This window comes from Carassius gibelio, chromosome A11 (genome assembly GCF_023724105.1).
Source record: "Carassius gibelio isolate Cgi1373 ecotype wild population from Czech Republic chromosome A11, carGib1.2-hapl.c, whole genome shotgun sequence".
In the NCBI taxonomy this organism is placed as follows: domain Eukaryota; kingdom Metazoa; phylum Chordata; class Actinopteri; order Cypriniformes; family Cyprinidae; genus Carassius; species Carassius gibelio.
Genome location: NC_068381.1, coordinates 24,299,094 through 24,318,728, shown reverse-complemented (window position 1 = coordinate 24,318,728; position 19,635 = coordinate 24,299,094). Strand labels below are relative to the sequence as shown.

Sequence of the window (19,635 nt, the reverse complement as noted above, 5' to 3'; positions counted from 1 at the left end):
ACGTGGATGTTATGCTGGCCTTTATGTGATCGAGCCTGTTGAGAATGTCCTGACTATATACAGTGAGGAGCCATTTGTAGCTGGGTACTGAAGCAAGTGGTGGTGGCTCCTGGAAGTGCAGCGGATGCAGGCCACGATTATCAAAAAAGGCCACACACTCTGATGTGTACCGAAGCGCACGTTTCAACCACTCCTCACTGTGGTTCTCTCTCAGCTGGCCGATGATCCTCACTGGGCCATTCCCCATGCCCCTCTCACGCAGCAAGCGAAGAACCCGAATGTCACAGGCATACCTTGGAAAAAAGCATTCATTTAAGTATCTTATTATAAGGTATCTAATTATTGTAGGAAATATTTATCAGAAAGGGTAGCACATAAGTGAAAATGACTGCAAAATAATTACTTGCGTGTGAGGATGACCCTGAATTCAGATCGATGGGCCAGGTCCAACTGCTGCAGCACAGCTTGACTCCAGGACAGATAGCTGGTTCTACACCTGGTGCAGATCAGGGTCTCTGTCACCAGGTTGTAGTATCTGTCAATGTCTAACACCTGTCGTACCCTCCTGTGCAGTCCACCACCACACAGCTGTTGCCTGGCACAGGCAGGGTTAGTACACTGGAGCCGCACCTTCCACAGCTTATATGGCATCCAGAGCAAGAGACGCTGTGAAAAAAACCTATCAGGTGTTGGAGCTTGGTGGTACAACAGGGCTGGTGGTGGGGGGTGATACCACAACTGTAGGTTTTCACGCAGCTCCAGCTTTCCCTTTGCACCAACCCTAAAAAGTGCTTCTGACACCCACTTCTGGTCTTGCTGTGGCATTGTCTGTGGCCACAGAAGGGGGAGATCTTCTGGCTGAGATGAGACCTGCTGATATTATAAAAAACACTGGTTTAAATAAAAGCTAAGAGAGCATTAAATGATGAAGACATGTATATATTTTGAATGAGATCTTACTGGGCTCCTCACAACAGTATTCTCAGAAACAGTTGATGGCGTTGCTGTTTTTTTGATGCGTTGTGAACTCTGAGGTGGAGGAAGGAAGAAGGAAGAGGAGGACTGGATGACGGGCTGATGAGGTTTGGGGGATGGAGGAGGATGAGGATCAGAGGGTGGACATGAAACTGTAGCTGAACTGGAGTGCTCTAACATCTGTGGAGTCAAACATTATGAATAATTTATTAAGGGGATTGCCATGTTTTTAATACATTAAAATTACATAGTGATAAAGTCATGATGACATTATAAAAGTCTTGATGTCTTTTAATATTAACCTGAGAGGTTTTCCTCTGGGTGCTCAAATTAGGTTTTGCTGCTGCCACATGTGAGCCTCCAAACCTTGACTTTTCAAACTAAAAAGATTTGTCATGGTTAGTGATAACAAAACCCTAACACTATAGTTAAAGGTTGAGATGTTTCAGTATCTGCAGTGATGCATGCAATAGTGTGGTCTGCTTACCATTGACAATGTCAGTTTAGGTCTCTTTGCAGGACATGACACATCGCTGACAGAGGGTGTGCTTTGGGCCGGGGTGCTCTGTGATGCTTCCCCTGTGACTGGTGGATGAACCTGTGACACATGCATAAAGTACAAAACAGTCTTCCTAATGTGATTTTAGATATAAAGACACATTGATGTTGCAAACACATCTATCTATTTATGCAACTTGAACCAGGCTAATTGAAGTTACCTTGTGAAAGCCACAAATACATGTCTGAGCTTCCTTCAGAAGAGTGGTCTGTCCCCTCATTTGCAGAGGGCACTTTTCTATCTGTGAACATGAATTATACCTCTGACACTGGATCTCAAAACAGCAATAAGTCATCATAATTATATCAATATAACATTGTATTTACATGTAATTACTTAACCATACACATAAATAAAAATACCACAATGTATTGTCAAAAAAGTTTGTTAGTTTGCCCATGAATCTAGCTGCATAACTTACCTTCTGATACATCTCATGCCATCTTTTTTGTCGGGGAGAAGGTCTATTCCCCTGTGTAGATGGCCAAACTCCTGTTTGGGCAAAACTCTCCAGACGCGCAAGCCATTCAGCATTACTCATGCCTTTGTGAGACTTAGCTGAAGCCATGTCGTTGCCTGAAACACTACATAACACGTTACACTAACTGCCATTGTAGCCTGTAGCATTTACCCTCCTGTTGTGTTCATTTCATGATAGCTAGTTGTGTTCCTGGTCCAGAACGACCGCCATATTATAGCAGATTATAAGTTCATTATAATACACATATTATCTTACATATAACATGTTGTGATTTATTTATTTATTATTTAATGCCATGTCAGCAGCAGGGGCTATATTCATGCCAAGAGGAAACATTTCAATTGCACAATTCAGTCATATATATAATGTCAAAACAATTATATAACATTTATATATATATATATATATATATATATATATATATATATATATATATATATATATATATATATATATATATATATATGTTTGTATGTATGTGTGTATGTTTGTACAAATATAAAAAAATACATATAATAAGATTATAACAAGAATAAAAGTATAAGAACAATTACATAGAGTCTTAACAAGTTGTGATAGATCTTTCTATTATGGCTGTATGTCTCAATGACCTAGGCTCATACAACACGTTTATGAGTATAAATAAATAAATAAATATATAGCATTATGGATTAATTTGACTAAAACAAATACTCAGATTAAACATATTGTGGTCTTTCAACTGTGTCCATGTGATAAGGGCATGAACCTGAATGTATAAACTTATCCATTCACTTCTTTTGACTGGTCATAACATATGTACAAACATATAACATACGTGTAAAAGTTAAACAAAACATTAACATTTTCCAAATTTATTTTGTGTGTTCAAATGCCGCATTTGGAAAAAGCTGTGGAACCTTATTACAATTAAATAAAAAGCATTTTTTTTTCATTGAGAAAACTTGTTAATCGGTTAAATTCTACATATTTACAGTTACGTTAGCTCCGGTCGTAATAGTATTTACACATCAGTGACAGTTGACGTTACGTAGTATCAAGCGGTAATCATAGGCTAATTTACATGGCCAATCTTGCTATTCCTAAAGAACAAAAATCCTAAACCATTTCATTCATATCAAGATATAAATAACATACATGAGCGGAATGTAAATAATTTAACGTTACCTGAGCGGAGATTACATGCAATTGGCGAGGACGTGCGTGATTGGTGTATGAGAAATAGACCTTGCCATTTCATTGGACGCGGAAAAATAGAGATCGCAACGTGATTGATTTATAAAAGATAGAAGTCGTAACGTGATTGGTTTTTAAAAGATAGAAGTCGTAACGTGATTGGTTTTCAAAAGATAGAGATCGTAACGTGATTGGTTTTCAAAAGATAGAGGTCATAACGTGATTGGTTTTTAAAAGATAGAAGTCGGCATACTATTGGATTAATTTTACAGACTTGTGGTTGTCAGGTACCGCCATCGAAGGGGCTAAGGGCTAGTCAGAACCTCGACATATCAGGGTTCTGTAGCTCTACTGCTGGCCAAAAAGTCACTTCTGGTGCAGGAAGATTTGCTGGATCAGAACCTCGACATATCAGGGTTCTGTAGCTCTACTGCTGGCCAAAAAGTCACTTCTGGTGCAGGAAGATTTGCTGGATTTTTGAGGAGGGAAGCAAAAAGGAGCATGCATTCCCATACCGGGAGTTGAACCCGGGCCGCCTGGGTGAAAACCAGGAATCCTAACCGCTAGACCATATGGGATTTGGACACTTTAAACTGGCCATGGGCTTCTGGCGCACTTTCCATACATGTGGTCAGCGTGGGCGCAGGACCTTGTAGTGGCCTGTTGCTTTAGTTCTGTGACTGTAACAATGTGATAATAATTTGGCAAAACAAGAATTATCCAAAAGGACGGTTTTCTGAATTATATAGTGTTGTATGCATTCAGGGAATCTGTTTTTTCACTCAACCCGGGGGTTCAGTGTATTTGGGCAGATTCCTGTGATTGCAGAATTGATTCCTCAAACTGGTAATTAAGCTCTTGTCCAAGTGAAAATACTCGTGTCATCCATTTGAAAACACACACGGCAACCTTTATCTAGAGGAAAAACTGGAGTCAACCCCTGGCTGCGTACGAGAAAACCAGGAATCCTAACTGCTAGACCATATGGGAACTGGCCAGCTTTAACTGGCCACAAGCTTGTGGGCCACTTTCCATAAATGTGGCCAGTGTGGGCGCAGGGTTTTGTAGTGGCCTGTTGCTTTTGGTGTGTGACTGTAACAATGTGATAATAATTTGGCAATACAAGAATCATCCGAAGGGACGGTTTACTGAAATATATAGTGTTGCATGCATTCAAGGGACATGTTTGTTGACTCACACATGGTTCAGTTTTTTGGCCAGAATCCTGTGATTGCTGAATTTATACCTCGAACTGGTAATTAAGGTCTTGTCCAGGTGAAAATACTTGTGTCATGCATCTGAAAACACACATGGCAACCGTTATCTAGAGGAAAAACTGCCTATCGTCGGTCTGTCAAGGTACAAAACTGACATGTTGTGAGGTTAATAATGAAAGTGAGACCAATTTTTAATCCGCAAAATTGCTGATTATTCGCTCGTTCAGTTTAATGCAGATTACAAATTATTCTCAATGTCCAGGTGGCAATTAGTGATAAGGCTTCAAAATGGCAAGCCTGTGACATCAAAACCACATGGCATTGCACCCTTCAAAGTAGTAAAGCGGTTACAGAGTAGCGATGAAATTGTTCATTCATAGAATCAACTGGCCCACCAGCCTGCATTTTGTGAGCAGATGGCAATACCAAAGCATGTCCGTGTCTCCCCTAGACATCGGAATGGGTGTGCAGAATGTGCCTTTTTTTGGAAAAAATAGAAGAATGCCTAGAGAGTTGCCTTTTCTTTTGGACTTTGGAGAAAAAAACACAACAACAAAATAAGCCGGAGAAAAACAAGCACAGAGCGAGCCAGCCAGGAGTCGAACCTAGAATCTTCTGATCCGTAGTCAGATGCGTTATCCATTGCGCCACTGGCCCACCAAAAGTAAAGACCCCCGATTGTTACAGACTTGTTGGTTTTCGATGTGACGGTGGCAAGCATTGATGTCTGCTCATTCTCACCTTGTTATCAGGAGAACAGACTACCAGCCCTCCAGCCCTCCAGCCCTCCAGCCCACCAGCCCAGCAGCCCACGAGCCCTCCAGCCCACCATCCCTCCCTGGTGGTCTAGTGGTTAGGATTCGGCGCTCTCACCGCCGCGGCCCGGGTTCGATTCCCGGTCAGGGAAAGCTCTTTTGCCTTCCAATTGTGGACTGCGAATTCAAGCTCTGCTGACAGCTGTGAGAATGCCAGCTCCAAGCCAAAACATTGGTGGGAACATGAAAAAAACACCTCCTTCGAGCCGGAGTTGAACCAGCGACCTAAGGATGGCCAACACTCCAACCTACAGTCCTCCGCTCTACCAGCTGAGCTATCGAAGGGGCTAAGGGCTAGTCAGAACCTCGACATATCAGGGTTCTGTAGCTCTACTGCTGGCCAAAAAGTCACTTCTGGTGCAGGAAGATTTGCTGGATTTTTGAGGAGGGAAGCAAAAAGGAGCATGCATTCCCATACCGGGAGTTGAACCCGGGCCGCCTGGGTGAAAACCAGGAATCCTAACCGCTAGACCATATGGGATCTGGACACTTTAAACTGGCCATGGGCTTCTGGCGCACTTTCCATACATGTGGTCAGCGTGGGCGCAGGACCTTGTAGTGGCCTGTTGCTTTAGTTCTGTGACTGTAACAATGTGATAATAATTTGGCAAAACAAGAATTATCCAAAAGGACGGTTTTCTGAATTATATAGTGTTGTATGCTTTCAGGGAATCTGTTTTTTCACTCAACCCGGGGGTTCAGTGTATTTGGGCAGATTCCTGTGATTGCAGAATTGATTCCTCAAACTGGTAATTAAGCTCTTGTCCAAGTGAAAATACTCGTGTCATCCATTTGAAAACACACACGGCAACCTTTATCTAGAGGAAAAACTGGAGTCAACCCCTGGCTGCGTACGAGAAAACCAGGAATCCTAACTGCTAGACCATATGGGAACTGGCCAGCTTTAACTGGCCACAAGCTTGTGGGCCACTTTCCATAAATGTGGCCAGTGTGGGCGCAGGGTTTTGTAGTGGCCTGTTGCTTTTGGTGTGTGACTGTAACAATGTGATAATAATTTGGCAATACAAGAATCATCCGAAGGGACGGTTTACTGAAATATATAGTGTTGCATGCATTCATGGGACATGTTTGTTGACTCACACATGGTTCAGGTTTTTGGCCAGAATCCTGTGATTGCTGAATTTATACCTCGAACTGGTAATTAAGGTCTTGTCCAGGTGAAAATACTTGTGTCATGCATCTGAAAACACACATGGCAACCGTTATCTAGAGGAAAAACTGCCTATCGTCGGTCTGTCAAGGTACAAAACTGACATGTTGTGAGGTTAATAATGAAAGTGAGACCAATTTTTAATCCGCAAAATTGCTGATTATTCGCTCGTTCAGTTTAATGCAGATTACAAATTATTCTCAATGTCCAGGTGGCAATTAGTGATAAGGCTTCAAAATGGCAAGCCTGTGACATCAAAACCACATGGCATTGCACCCTTCAAAGTAGTAAAGCGGTTACAGAGTAGCGATGAAATTGTTCTTTCTAGAATCAACTGGCCCACCAGCCTGCATTTTGTGAGACGAATGGCAATACCAAAGCATGTCCGTGTCTCCCCTAGACATCGGAATGGGTGTGCAGAATGTGCCTTTTTTTGGAAAAAATAGAAGAATGCCTAGAGAGTTGCCTTTTCTTTTGGACTTTGGAGAAAAAAAACACAACAACAAAATAAGCCGGAGAAAAACAAGCACAGAGCGAGCCAGCCAGGAGTCGAACCTAGAATCTTCTGATCCGTAGTCAGACGCGTTATCCATTGCGCCACTGGCCCACCAAAAGTAAAGACCCCCGATTGTTACAGACTTGTTGGTTTTCGATGTGACGGTGGCAAGCATTGATGTCTGCTCATTCTCACCTTGTTATCAGGAGAACAGACTACCAGCCCTCCAGCCCTCCAGCCCACCAGCCCAGCAGCCCACGAGCCCTCCAGCCCACCATCCCTCCCTGGTGGTCTAGTGGTTAGGATTCGGCGCTCTCACCGCCGCGGCCCGGGTTCGATTCCCGGTCAGGGAAAGCTCTTTTGCCTTCCAATTGTGGACTGCGAATTCAAGCTCTGCTGACAGCTGTGAGAATGCCAGCTCCAAGCCAAAACATTGGTGGGAACATGAAAAAAACACCTCCTTCGAGCCGGAGTTGAACCAGCGACCTAAGGATGGCCAACACTCCAACCTACAGTCCTCCGCTCTACCAGCTGAGCTATCGAAGGGGCTAAGGGCTAGTCAGAACCTCGACATATCAGGGTTCTGTAGCTCTACTGCTGGCCAAAAAGTCACTTCTGGTGCAGGAAGATTTGCTGGATTTTTGAGGAGGGAAGCAAAAAGGAGCATGCATTCCCATACCGGGAGTTGAACCCGGGCCGCCTGGGTGAAAACCAGGAATCCTAACCGCTAGACCATATGGGATCTGGACACTTTAAACTGGCCATGGGCTTCTGGCGCACTTTCCATACATGTGGTCAGCGTGGGCGCAGGACCTTGTAGTGGCCTGTTGCTTTAGTTCTGTGACTGTAACAATGTGATAATAATTTGGCAAAACAAGAATTATCCAAAAGGACGGTTTTCTGAATTATATAGTGTTGTATGCATTCAGGGAATCTGTTTTTTCACTCAACCCGGGGGTTCAGTGTATTTGGGCAGATTCCTGTGATTGCAGAATTGATTCCTCAAACTGGTAATTAAGCTCTTGTCCAAGTGAAAATACTCGTGTCATCCATTTGAAAACACACACGGCAACCTTTATCTAGAGGAAAAACTGGAGTCAACCCCTGGCTGCGTACGAGAAAACCAGGAATCCTAACTGCTAGACCATATGGGAACTGGCCAGCTTTAACTGGCCACAAGCTTGTGGGCCACTTTCCATAAATGTGGCCAGTGTGGGCGCAGGGTTTTGTAGTGGCCTGTTGCTTTTGGTGTGTGACTGTAACAATGTGATAATAATTTGGCAATACAAGAATCATCCGAAGGGACGGTTTACTGAAATATATAGTGTTGCATGCATTCAAGGGACATGTTTGTTGACTCACACATGGTTCAGTTTTTTGGCCAGAATCCTGTGATTGCTGAATTTATACCTCGAACTGGTAATTAAGGTCTTGTCCAGGTGAAAATACTTGTGTCATGCATCTGAAAACACACATGGCAACCGTTATCTAGAGGAAAAACTGCCTATCGTCGGTCTGTCAAGGTACAAAACTGACATGTTGTGAGGTTAATAATGAAAGTGAGACCAATTTTTAATATGCTGATTATTCGCTCGTTCAGTTTAATGCAGATTACAAATTATTCTCAATGTCCAGGTGGCAATTAGTGATAAGGCTTCAAAATGGCAAGCCTGTGACATCAAAACCACATGGCATTGCACCCTTCAAAGTAGTAAAGCGGTTACAGAGTAGCAATGAAATTGTTCATTCTAGAATATCCATTGCGCCACTGGCCCACCAAAAGTAAAGACCCCCGATTGTTACAGACTTGTTGGTTTTCGATGTGACGGTGGCAAGCATTGATGTCTGCTCATTCTCACCTTGTTATCAGGAGAACAGACTACCAGCCCTCCAACCCTCCAGCCCACCAGCCCAGCAGCCCACGAGCCCTCCATCCCTCCCTGGTGGTCTAGTGGTTAGGATTCGGCGCTCTCACCGCCGCGGCCCGGGTTCGATTTCCGGTCAGGGAAAGCTCTTTTGCCTTCCAATTGTGGACTGCGAATTCAAGCTCTGCTGACAGCTGTGAGAAAGCCAGCTCCAAGCCAAAACATTGGTGGGAACATGAAAAAAACACCTCATTCGAGCTGGAGTTGAACCAGCGACCTAAGGATGGCCAACACTCCAACCTACAGTCCTCCGCTCTACCAGCTGAGCTATCGAAGGGGCTAAGGGCTAGTCAGAACCTCGACATATCAGGGTTCTGTAGCTCTACTGCTGGCCAAAAAGTCACTTCTAGTGCAGGAAGATTTGCTGGATTTTTGAGGAGGGAAGCAAAAAGGAGCATGCATTCCCATACCGGGAGTTGAACCCGGGCCGCCTGGGTGAAAACCAGGAATCCTAACCGCTAGACCATATGGGATCTGGACACTTTAAACTGGCCATGGGCTTCTGGCGCACTTTCCATACATGTGGTCAGCGTGGGCGCAGGACCTTGTAGTGGCCTGTTGCTTTAGTTCTGTGACTGTAACAATGTGATAATAATTTGGCAAAACAAGAATTATCCAAAAGGACGGTTTTCTGAATTATATAGTGTTGTATGCATTCAGGGAATCTGTTTTTTCACTCAACCGGGGGGTTCAGTGTATTTGGGCAGATTCCTGTGATTGCAGAATTGATTCCTCAAACTGGTAATTAAGCTCTTGTCCAAGTGAAAATACTCGTGTCATCCATTTGAAAACACACACGGCAACCTTTATCTAGAGGAAAAACTGGAGTCAACCCCTGGCTGCGTACGAGAAAACCAGGAATCCTAACTGCTAGACCATATGGGAACTGGCCAGCTTTAACTGGCCACAAGCTTGTGGGCCACTTTCCATAAATGTGGCCAGTGTGGGCGCAGGGTTTTGTAGTGGCCTGTTGCTTTTGGTGTGTGACTGTAACAATGTGATAATAATTTGGCAATACAAGAATCATCCGAAGGGACGGTTTACTGAAATATATAGTGTTGCATGCATTCAAGGGACATGTTTGTTGACTCACACAAGGTTCAGTTTTTTGGCCAGAATCCTGTGATTGCTGAATTTATACCTCGAACTGGTAATTAAGGTCTTGTCCAGGTGAAAATACTTGTGTCATGCATCTGAAAACACACATGGCAACCGTTATCTAGAGGAAAAACTGCCTATCGCCGGTCTGTCAAGGTACAAAACTGACATGTTGTGAGGTTAATAATGAAAGTGAGACTAATTTTTAATATGCTGATTATTCGCTCGTTCAGTTTAATGCAGATTACAAATTATTCTCAATGTCCAGGTGGCAATTAGTGATAAGGCTTCAAAATGGCAAGCCTGTGACATCAAAACCACATGGCATTGCACCCTTCAAAGTAGTAAAGCGGTTACAGAGTAGCAATGAAATTGTTCATTCTAGAATCAACTGGCCCACCAGCCTGCATTTTGTGAGACGAATGGCAATACCAAAGCATGTCCGTGTCTCCCCTAGACATCGGAATGGGTGTGCAGAATGTGCCTTTTTTTGGAAAAAATAGAAGAATGCATAGAGAGTTGCCTTTTGTTTTGGACTTTGGAGAAAAAAAACACAACAACAAAATAAGCCGGAGAAAAACAAGCACAGAGCGAGCCAGCCAGGAGTCGAACCTAGAATCTTCTGATCCGTAGTCAGACGCGTTATCCATTGCGCCACTGGCCCACCAAAAGTAAAGACCCCCGATTGTTACAGACTTGTTGGTTTTCGATGTGACGGTGGCAAGCATTGATGTCTGCTCATTCTCACCTTGTTATCAGGAGAACAGACTACCAGCCCTCCAGCCCTCCAGCCCACCAGCCCACCAGCCCAGCAGCCCACGAGCCCTCCAGCCCACCATCCCTCCCTGGTGGTCTAGTGGTTAGGATTCGGCGCTCTCACCGCCGCGGCCCGGGTTCGATTCCCGGTCAGGGAAAGCTCTTTTGCCTTCCAATTGTGGACTGCGAATTCAAGCTCTGCTGACAGCTGTGAGAAAGCCAGCTCCAAGCCAAAACATTGGTGGGAACATGAAAAAAACACCTCATTAGAGCCGGAGTTGAACCAGCGACCTAAGGATGGCCAACACTCCAACCTACAGTCCTCCGCTCTACCAGCTGAGCTATCGAAGGGGCTAAGGGCTAGTCAGAACCTCGACATATCAGGGTTCTGTAGCTCTACTGCTGGCCAATAAGTCACTTCTGGTGCAGGAAGATTTGCTGGATTTTTGAGGAGGGAAGCAAAAAGGAGCATGCATTCCCATACCGGGAGTTGAACCCGGGCCGCCTGGGTGAAAACCAGGAATCCTAACCGCTAGACCATATGGGATCTGGACACTTTAAACTGGCCATGGGCTTCTGTCGCACTTTCCATACATGTGGTCAGCGTGGGCGCAGGACCTTGTAGTGGCCTGTTGCTTTAGTTCTGTGACTGTAACAATGTGATAATAATTTGGCAAAACAAGAATTATCCAAAAGGACGGTTTTCTGAATTATATAGTGTTGTATGCATTCAGGGAATCTGTTTTTTCACTCAACCCGGGGGTTCAGTGTATTTGGGCAGATTCCTGTGATTGCAGAATTGATTCCTCAAACTGGTAATTAAGCTCTTGTCCAAGTGAAAATACTCGTGTCATCCATTTGAAAACACACACGGCAACCTTTATCTAGAGGAAAAACTGGAGTCAACCCCTGGCTGCGTACGAGAAAACCAGGAATCCTAACTGCTAGACCATATGGGAACTGGCCAGCTTTAACTGGCCACAAGCTTGTGGGCCACTTTCCATAAATGTGGCCAGTGTGGGCGCAGGGTTTTGTAGTGGCCTGTTGCTTTTGGTGTGTGACTGTAACAATGTGATAATAATTTGGCAATACAAGAATCATCCGAAGGGACGGTTTACTGAAATATATAGTGTTGCATGCATTCAAGGGACATGTTTGTTGACTCACACATGGTTCAGTTTTTTGGCCAGAATCCTGTGATTGCTGAATTTATACCTCGAACTGGTAATTAAGGTCTTGTCCAGGTGAAAATACTTGTGTCATGCATCTGAAAACACACATGGCAACCGTTATCTAGAGGAAAAACTGCCTATCGTCGGTCTGTCAAGGTACAAAACTGACATGTTGTGAGGTTAATAATGAAAGTGAGACCAATTTTTAATCCGCAAAATTGCTGATTATTCGCTCGTTCAGTTTAATGCAGATTACAAATTATTCTCAATGTCCAGGTGGCAATTAGTGATAAGGCTTCAAAATGGCAAGCCTGTGACATCAAAACCACATGGCATTGCACCCTTCAAAGTAGTAAAGCGGTTACAGAGTAGCGATGAAATTGTTCTTTCTAGAATCAACTGGCCCACCAGCCTGCATTTTGTGAGACGAATGGCAATACCAAAGCATGTCCGTGTCTCCCCTAGACATCGGAATGGGTGTGCAGAATGTGCCTTTTTTTGGAAAAAATAGAAGAATGCCTAGAGAGTTGCCTTTTCTTTTGGACTTTGGAGAAAAAAAACACAACAACAAAATAAGCCGGAGAAAAACAAGCACAGAGCGAGCCAGCCAGGAGTCGAACCTAGAATCTTCTGATCCGTAGTCAGACGCGTTATCCATTGCGCCACTGGCCCACCATTAGTAAAGACCCCCGATTGTTACAGACTTGTTGGTTTTCGATGTGACGGTGGCAAGCATTGATGTCTGCTCATTCTCACCTTGTTATCAGGAGAACAGACTACCAGCCCTCCAGCCCACCAGCCCACCAGCCCACGAGCCCTCCAGCCCTCCTGCCCACCAGCCCACGAGCCCTCCAGCCCACCATCCATCCCTGGTGGTCTAGTGGTTAGGATTCGGCGCTCTCACCGCCGCGGCCCGGGTTCGATTCCCGGTCAGGGAAAGCTCGTTTGCCTTCCAATTGTGGACTGCGAATTCAAGCTCTGCTGACAGCTGTGAGAAAGCCAGCTCCAAGCCAAAACATTGGTGGGAACATGAAAAAAACACCTCCTTCGAGCCGGAGTTGAACCAGCGACCTAAGGATGGCCAACACTCCAACCTACAGTCCTCCGCTCTACCAGCTGAGCTATCGAAGGGGCTAAGGGCTAGTCAGAACCTCGACATATCAGGGTTCTGTAGCTCTACTGCTGGCCAAAAAGTCACTTCTGGTGCAGGAAGATTTGCTGGATCAGAACCTCGACATATCAGGGTTCTGTAGCTCTACTGCTGGCCAAAAAGTCACTTCTGGTGCAGGAAGATTTGCTGGATTTTTGAGGAGGGAAGCAAAAAGGAGCATGCATTCCCATACCGGGAGTTGAACCCGGGCCGCCTGGGTGAAAACCAGGAATCCTAACCGCTAGACCATATGGGATTTGGACACTTTAAACTGGCCATGGGCTTCTGGCGCACTTTCCATACATGTGGTCAGCGTGGGCGCAGGACCTTGTAGTGGCCTGTTGCTTTAGTTCTGTTACTGTAACAATGTGATAATAATTTGGCAAAACAAGAATTATGCAAAAGGACGGTTTTCTGAATTATATAGTGTTGTATGCATTCAGGGAATCTGTTTTTTCACTCAACCCGGGGGTTCAGTGTATTTGGGCAGATTCCTGTGATTGCAGAATTGATTCCTCAAACTGGTAATTAAGCTCTTGTCCAAGTGAAAATACTCGTGTCATCCATTTGAAAACACACACGGCAACCTTTATCTAGAGGAAAAACTGGAGTCAACCCCTGGCTGCGTACAAGAAAACCAGGAATCCTAACTGCTAGACCATATGGGAACTGGCCAGCTTTAACTGGCCACAAGCTTGTGGGCCACTTTCCATAAATGTGGCCAGTGTGGGCGCAGGGTTTTGTAGTGGCCTGTTGCTTTTGGTGTGTGACTGTAACAATGTGATAATAATTTGGCAATACAAGAATCATCCGAAGGGACGGTTTACTGAAATATATAGTGTTGCATGCATTCAAGGGACATGTTTGTTGACTCACACATGGTTCAGTTTTTTGGCCAGAATCCTGTGATTGCTGAATTTATACCTCGAACTGGTAATTAAGGTCTTGTCCAGGTGAAAATACTTGTGTCATGCATCTGAAAACACACATGGCAACCGTTATCTAGAGGAAAAACTGCCTATCGTCGGTCTGTCAAGGTACAAAACTGACATGTTGTGAGGTTAATAATGAAAGTGAGACCAATTTTTAATATGCTGATTATTCGCTCGTTCAGTTTAATGCAGATTACAAATTATTCTCAATGTCCAGGTGGCAATTAGTGATAAGGCTTCAAAATGGCAAGCCTGTGACATCAAAACCACATGGCATTGCACCCTTCAAAGTAGTAAAGCGGTTACAGAGTAGCGATGAAATTGTTCATTCTAGAATCAACTGGCCCACCAGCCTGCATTTTGTGAGACGAATGGCAATACCAAAGCATGTCCGTGTCTCCCCTAGACATCGGAATGGGTGTGCAGAATGTGCCTTTTTTTGGAAAAAATAGAAGAATGCCTAGAGAGTTGCCTTTTCTTTTGGACTTTGGAGAAAAAAAACACAACAACAAAATAAGCCGGAGAAAAACAAGCACAGAGCGAGCCAGCCAGGAGTCGAACCTAGAATCTTCTGATCCGTAGTCAGACGCGTTATCCATTGCGCCACTGGCCCACCATTAGTAAAGACCCCCGATTGTTACAGACTTGTTGGTTTTCGATGTGACGGTGGCAAGCATTGATGTCTGCTCATTCTCACCTTGTTATCAGGAGAACAGACTACCAGCCCTCCAGCCCACCAGCCCACCAGCCCACGAGCCCTCCAGCCCTCCTGCCCACCAGCCCACGAGCCCTCCAGCCCACCATCCATCCCTGGTGGTCTAGTGGTTAGGATTCGGCGCTCTCACCGCCGCGGCCCGGGTTCGATTCCCGGTCAGGGAAAGCTCGTTTGCCTTCCAATTGTGGACTGCGAATTCAAGCTCTGCTGACAGCTGTGAGAAAGCCAGCTCCAAGCCAAAACATTGGTGGGAACATGAAAAAAACACCTCCTTCGAGCCGGAGTTGAACCAGCGACCTAAGGATGGCCAACACTCCAACCTACAGTCCTCCGCTCTACCAGCTGAGCTATCGAAGGGGCTAAGGGCTAGTCAGAACCTCGACATATCAGGGTTCTGTAGCTCTACTGCTGGCCAAAAAGTCACTTCTGGTGCAGGAAGATTTGCTGGATCAGAACCTCGACATATCAGGGTTCTGTAGCTCTACTGCTGGCCAAAAAGTCACTTCTGGTGCAGGAAGATTTGCTGGATTTTTGAGGAGGGAAGCAAAAAGGAGCATGCATTCCCATACCGGGAGTTGAACCCGGGCCGCCTGGGTGAAAACCAGGAATCCTAACCGCTAGACCATATGGGATTTGGACACTTTAAACTGGCCATGGGCTTCTGGCGCACTTTCCATACATGTGGTCAGCGTGGGCGCAGGACCTTGTAGTGGCCTGTTGCTTTAGTTCTGTTACTGTAACAATGTGATAATAATTTGGCAAAACAAGAATTATGCAAAAGGACGGTTTTCTGAATTATATAGTGTTGTATGCATTCAGGGAATCTGTTTTTTCACTCAACCCGGGGGTTCAGTGTATTTGGGCAGATTCCTGTGATTGCAGAATTGATTCCTCAAACTGGTAATTAAGCTCTTGTCCAAGTGAAAATACTCGTGTCATCCATTTGAAAACACACACGGCAACCTTTATCTAGAGGAAAAACTGGAGTCAACCCCTGGCTGCGTACAAGAAAACCAGGAATCCTAACTGCTAGACCATATGGGAACTGGCCAGCTTTAACTGGCCACAAGCTTGTGGGCCACTTTCCATAAATGTGGCCAGTGTGGGCGCAGGGTTTTGTAGTGGCCTGTTGCTTTTGGTGTGTGACTGTAACAATGTGATAATAATTTGGCAATACAAGAATCATCCGAAGGGACGGTTTACTGAAATATATAGTGTTGCATGCATTCAAGGGACATGTTTGTTGACTCACACATGGTTCAGTTTTTTGGCCAGAATCCTGTGATTGCTGAATTTATACCTCGAACTGGTAATTAAGGTCTTGTCCAGGTGAAAATACTTGTGTCATGCATCTGAAAACACACATGGCAACCGTTATCTAGAGGAAAAACTGCCTATCGTCGGTCTGTCAAGGTACAAAACTGACATGTTGTGAGGTTAATAATGAAAGTGAGACCAATTTTTAATATGCTGATTATTCGCTCGTTCAGTTTAATGCAGATTACAAATTATTCTCAATGTCCAGGTGGCAATTAGTGATAAGGCTTCAAAATGGCAAGCCTGTGACATCAAAACCACATGGCATTGCACCCTTCAAAGTAGTAAAGCGGTTACAGAGTAGCGATGAAATTGTTCATTCTAGAATCAACTGGCCCACCAGCCTGCATTTTGTGAGACGAATGGCAATACCAAAGCATGTCCGTGTCTCCCCTAGACATCGGAATGGGTGTGCAGAATGTGCCTTTTTTTGGAAAAAATAGAAGAATGCCTAGAGAGTTGCCTTTTCTTTTGGACTTTGGAGAAAAAAAACACAACAACAAAATAAGCCGGAGAAAAACAAGCACAGACCGAGCCAGCCAGGAGTCGAACCTAGAATCTTCTGATCCGTAGTCAGATGCGTTATCCATTGCGCCACTGGCCCACCAAAAGTAAAGACCCCCGATTGTTACAGACTTGTTGGTTTTCGATGTGACGATGGCAAGCATTGATGTCTGCTCATTCTCACCTTGTTATCAGGAGAACAGACTACCAGCCCTCCAGCCCTCCAGCCCTCCAGCCCTCCAGCCCACCAGCCCACCAGCCCAGCAGCCCACGAGCCCTCCAGCCCACCATCCCTCCCTGGTGGTCTAGTGGTTAGGATTCGGCGCTCTCACCGCCGCGGCCCGGGTTCGATTCCCGGTCAGGGAAAGCTCTTTTGCCTTCCAATTGTGGACTGCGAATTCAAGCTCTGCTGACAGCTGTGAGAAAGCCAGCTCCAAGCCAAAACATTGGTGGGAACATGAAAAAAACACCTCCTTCGAGCCGGAGTTGAACCAGCGACCTAAGGATGGCCAACACTCCAACCTACAGTCCTCCGCTCTACCAGCTGAGCTATCGAAGGGGCTAAGGGCTAGTCAGAACCTCGACATATCAGGGTTCTGTAGCTCTACTGCTGGCCAAAAAGTCACTTCTGGTGCAGGAAGATTTGCTGGATTTTTGAGGAGGGAAGCAAAAAGGAGCATGCATTCCCATACCGGGAGTTGAACCCGGGCCGCCTGGGTGAAAACCAGGAATCCTAACCGCTAGACCATATGGGATTTGGACACTTTAAACTGGCCATGGGCTTCTGGCGCACTTTCCATACATGTGGTCAGCGTGGGCGCAGGACCTTGTAGTGGCCTGTTGCTTTAGTTCTGTGACTGTAACAATGTGATAATAATTTGGCAAAACAAGAATTATCCAAAAGGACGGTTTTCTGAATTATATAGTGTTGTATGCATTCAGGGAATCTGTTTTTTCACTCAACCCGGGGGTTCAGTGTATTTGGGCAGATTCCTGTGATTGCAGAATTGATTCCTCAAACTGGTAATTAAGCTCTTGTCCAAGTGAAAATACTCGTGTCATCCATTTGAAAACACACACGGCAACCTTTATCTAGAGGAAAAACTGGAGTCAACCCCTGGCTGCGTACGAGAAAACCAGGAATCCTAATGCTAGACCATATGGGAACTGGCCAGCTTTAACTGGCCACAAGCTTGTGGGCCACTTTCCATAAATGTGGCCAGTGTGGGCGCAGGGTTTTGTAGTGGCCTGTTGCTTTTGGTGTGTGACTGTAACAATGTGATAATAATTTGGCAATACAAGAATCATCCGAAGGGACGGTTTACTGAAATATATAGTGTTGCATGCATTCAAGGGACATGTTTGTTGACTCACACATGGTTCAGTTTTTTGGCCAGAATCCTGTGATTGCTGAATTTATACCTCGAACTGGTAATTAAGGTCTTGTCCAGGTGAAAATACTTGTGTCATGCATCTGAAAACACACATGGCAACCGTTATCTAGAGGAAAAACTGCCTATCGTCGGTCTGTCAAGGTACAAAACTGACATGTTGTGAGGTTAATAATGAAAGTGAGACCAATTTTTAATATGCTGATTATTCGCTCGTTCAGTTTAATGCAGATTACAAATTATTCTCAATGTCCAGGTGGCAATTAGTGATAAGGCTTCAAAATGGCAAGCCTGTGACATCAAAACCACATGGCATTGCACCCTTCAAAGTAGTAAAGCGGTTACAGAGTAGCGATGAAATTGTTCATTCTAGAATCAACTGGCCCACCAGCCTGCATTTTGTGAGATGAATGGCAATACCAAAGCATGTCCGTGTCTCCCCTAGACATCGGAATGGGTGTGCAGAATGTGCCTTTTTTTGGAAAAAATAGAAGAATGCCTAGAGAGTTGCCTTTTCTTTTGGACTTTGGAGAAAAAAAACACAACAACAAAATAAGCCGGAGAAAAACAAGCACAGAGCGAGCCAGCCAGGAGTCGAACCTAGAATCTTCTGATCCATAGTCAGACGCGTTATCCATTGCGCCACTGGCCCACCATTAGTAAAGACCCCCGATTGTTACAGACTTGTTGGTTTTCGATGTGACGGTGGCAAGCATTGATGTCTGCTCATTCTCACCTTGTTATCAGGAGAACAGACTACCAGCCCTCCAGCCCACCAGCCCACCAGCCCACGAGCCCTCCAGCCCTCCTGCCCACCAGCCCACGAGCCCTCCAGCCCACCATCCATCCCTGGTGGTCTAGTGGTTAGGATTCGGCGCTCTCACCGCCGCGGCCAGGGTTCGATTCCCGGTCAGGGAAAGCTCTTTTGCCTTCCAATTGTGGACTGCGAATTCAAGCTCTGCTGACAGCTGTGAGAAAGCCAGCTCCAAGCCAAAACATTGGTGGGAACATGAAAAAAACACCTCCTTGGAGCCGGAGTTGAACCAGCGACCTAAGGATGGCCAACACTCCAACCTACAGTCCTCCGCTCTACCAGCTGAGCTATCGAAGGGGCTAAGGGCTAGTCAGAACCTCGACATATCAGGGTTCTGTAGCTCTACTGCTGGCCAAAAAGTCAAAAAAAAAAAAAAACCAGGAATCCTAACCGCTAGACCATATGGGATCTGGACACTTTAAACTGGCCATGGGCTTCTGGCGCACTTTCCATACATGTGGTCAGCGTGGGCGCAGGACCTTGTAGTGGCCTGTTGCTTTAGTTCTGTGACTGTAACAATGTGATAATAATTTGGCAAAACAAGAATTATCCAAAAGGACGGTTTTCTGAATTATATAGTGTTGTATGCATTCAGGGAATCTGTTTTTTCACTCAACCCGGGGGTTCAGTGTATTTGGGCAGATTCCTGTGATTGCAGAATTGATTCCTCAAACTGGTAATTAAGCTCTTGTCCAAGTGAAAATACTCGTGTCATCCATTTGAAAACACACACGGCAACCTTTATCTAGAGGAAAAACTGGAGTCAACCCCTGGCTGCGTACAAGAAAACCAGGAATCCTAACTGCTAGACCATATGGGAACTGGCCAGCTTTAACTGGCCACAAGCTTGTGGGCCACTTTCCATAAATGTGGCCAGTGTGGGCGCAGGGTTTTGTAGTGGCCTGTTGCTTTTGGTGTGTGACTGTAACAATGTGATAATAATTTGGCAATACAAGAATCATCCGAAGGGA

At 45.1% G+C, this 19,635-nt stretch overlaps 7 non-coding genes across 7 annotated transcripts; 6 read left to right on the top strand and 1 right to left on the bottom strand.

The window, feature by feature from the left end:
• Positions 1–5,243: 5,243 nt before the first annotated feature.
• Positions 5,244–5,315, top strand: trnae-cuc (transfer RNA glutamic acid (anticodon CUC)). Its single transcript has one exon. It is a non-coding gene; the product is annotated as a tRNA-Glu (tRNA).
• Positions 5,316–7,171: 1,856 nt separating this feature from the next.
• On the top strand, positions 7,172–7,243 carry trnae-cuc (transfer RNA glutamic acid (anticodon CUC)). The gene has a single exon. It is a non-coding gene; the product is annotated as a tRNA-Glu (tRNA).
• A 3,512-nt stretch (positions 7,244–10,755) lies between these two features.
• trnae-cuc (transfer RNA glutamic acid (anticodon CUC)) lies at positions 10,756–10,827 on the top strand. The gene has a single exon. It is a non-coding gene; the product is annotated as a tRNA-Glu (tRNA).
• Positions 10,828–12,707: 1,880 nt separating this feature from the next.
• trnae-cuc (transfer RNA glutamic acid (anticodon CUC)) lies at positions 12,708–12,779 on the top strand. The gene has a single exon. It is a non-coding gene; the product is annotated as a tRNA-Glu (tRNA).
• Positions 12,780–14,730: 1,951 nt separating this feature from the next.
• On the top strand, positions 14,731–14,802 carry trnae-cuc (transfer RNA glutamic acid (anticodon CUC)). The gene has a single exon. It is a non-coding gene; the product is annotated as a tRNA-Glu (tRNA).
• Positions 14,803–16,753: 1,951 nt separating this feature from the next.
• On the top strand, positions 16,754–16,825 carry trnae-cuc (transfer RNA glutamic acid (anticodon CUC)). Its single transcript has one exon. It is a non-coding gene; the product is annotated as a tRNA-Glu (tRNA).
• A 1,604-nt stretch (positions 16,826–18,429) lies between these two features.
• Positions 18,430–18,502, bottom strand: trnah-aug (transfer RNA histidin (anticodon AUG)). Its single transcript has one exon. It is a non-coding gene; the product is annotated as a tRNA-His (tRNA).
• Positions 18,503–19,635: the final 1,133 nt, after the last annotated feature.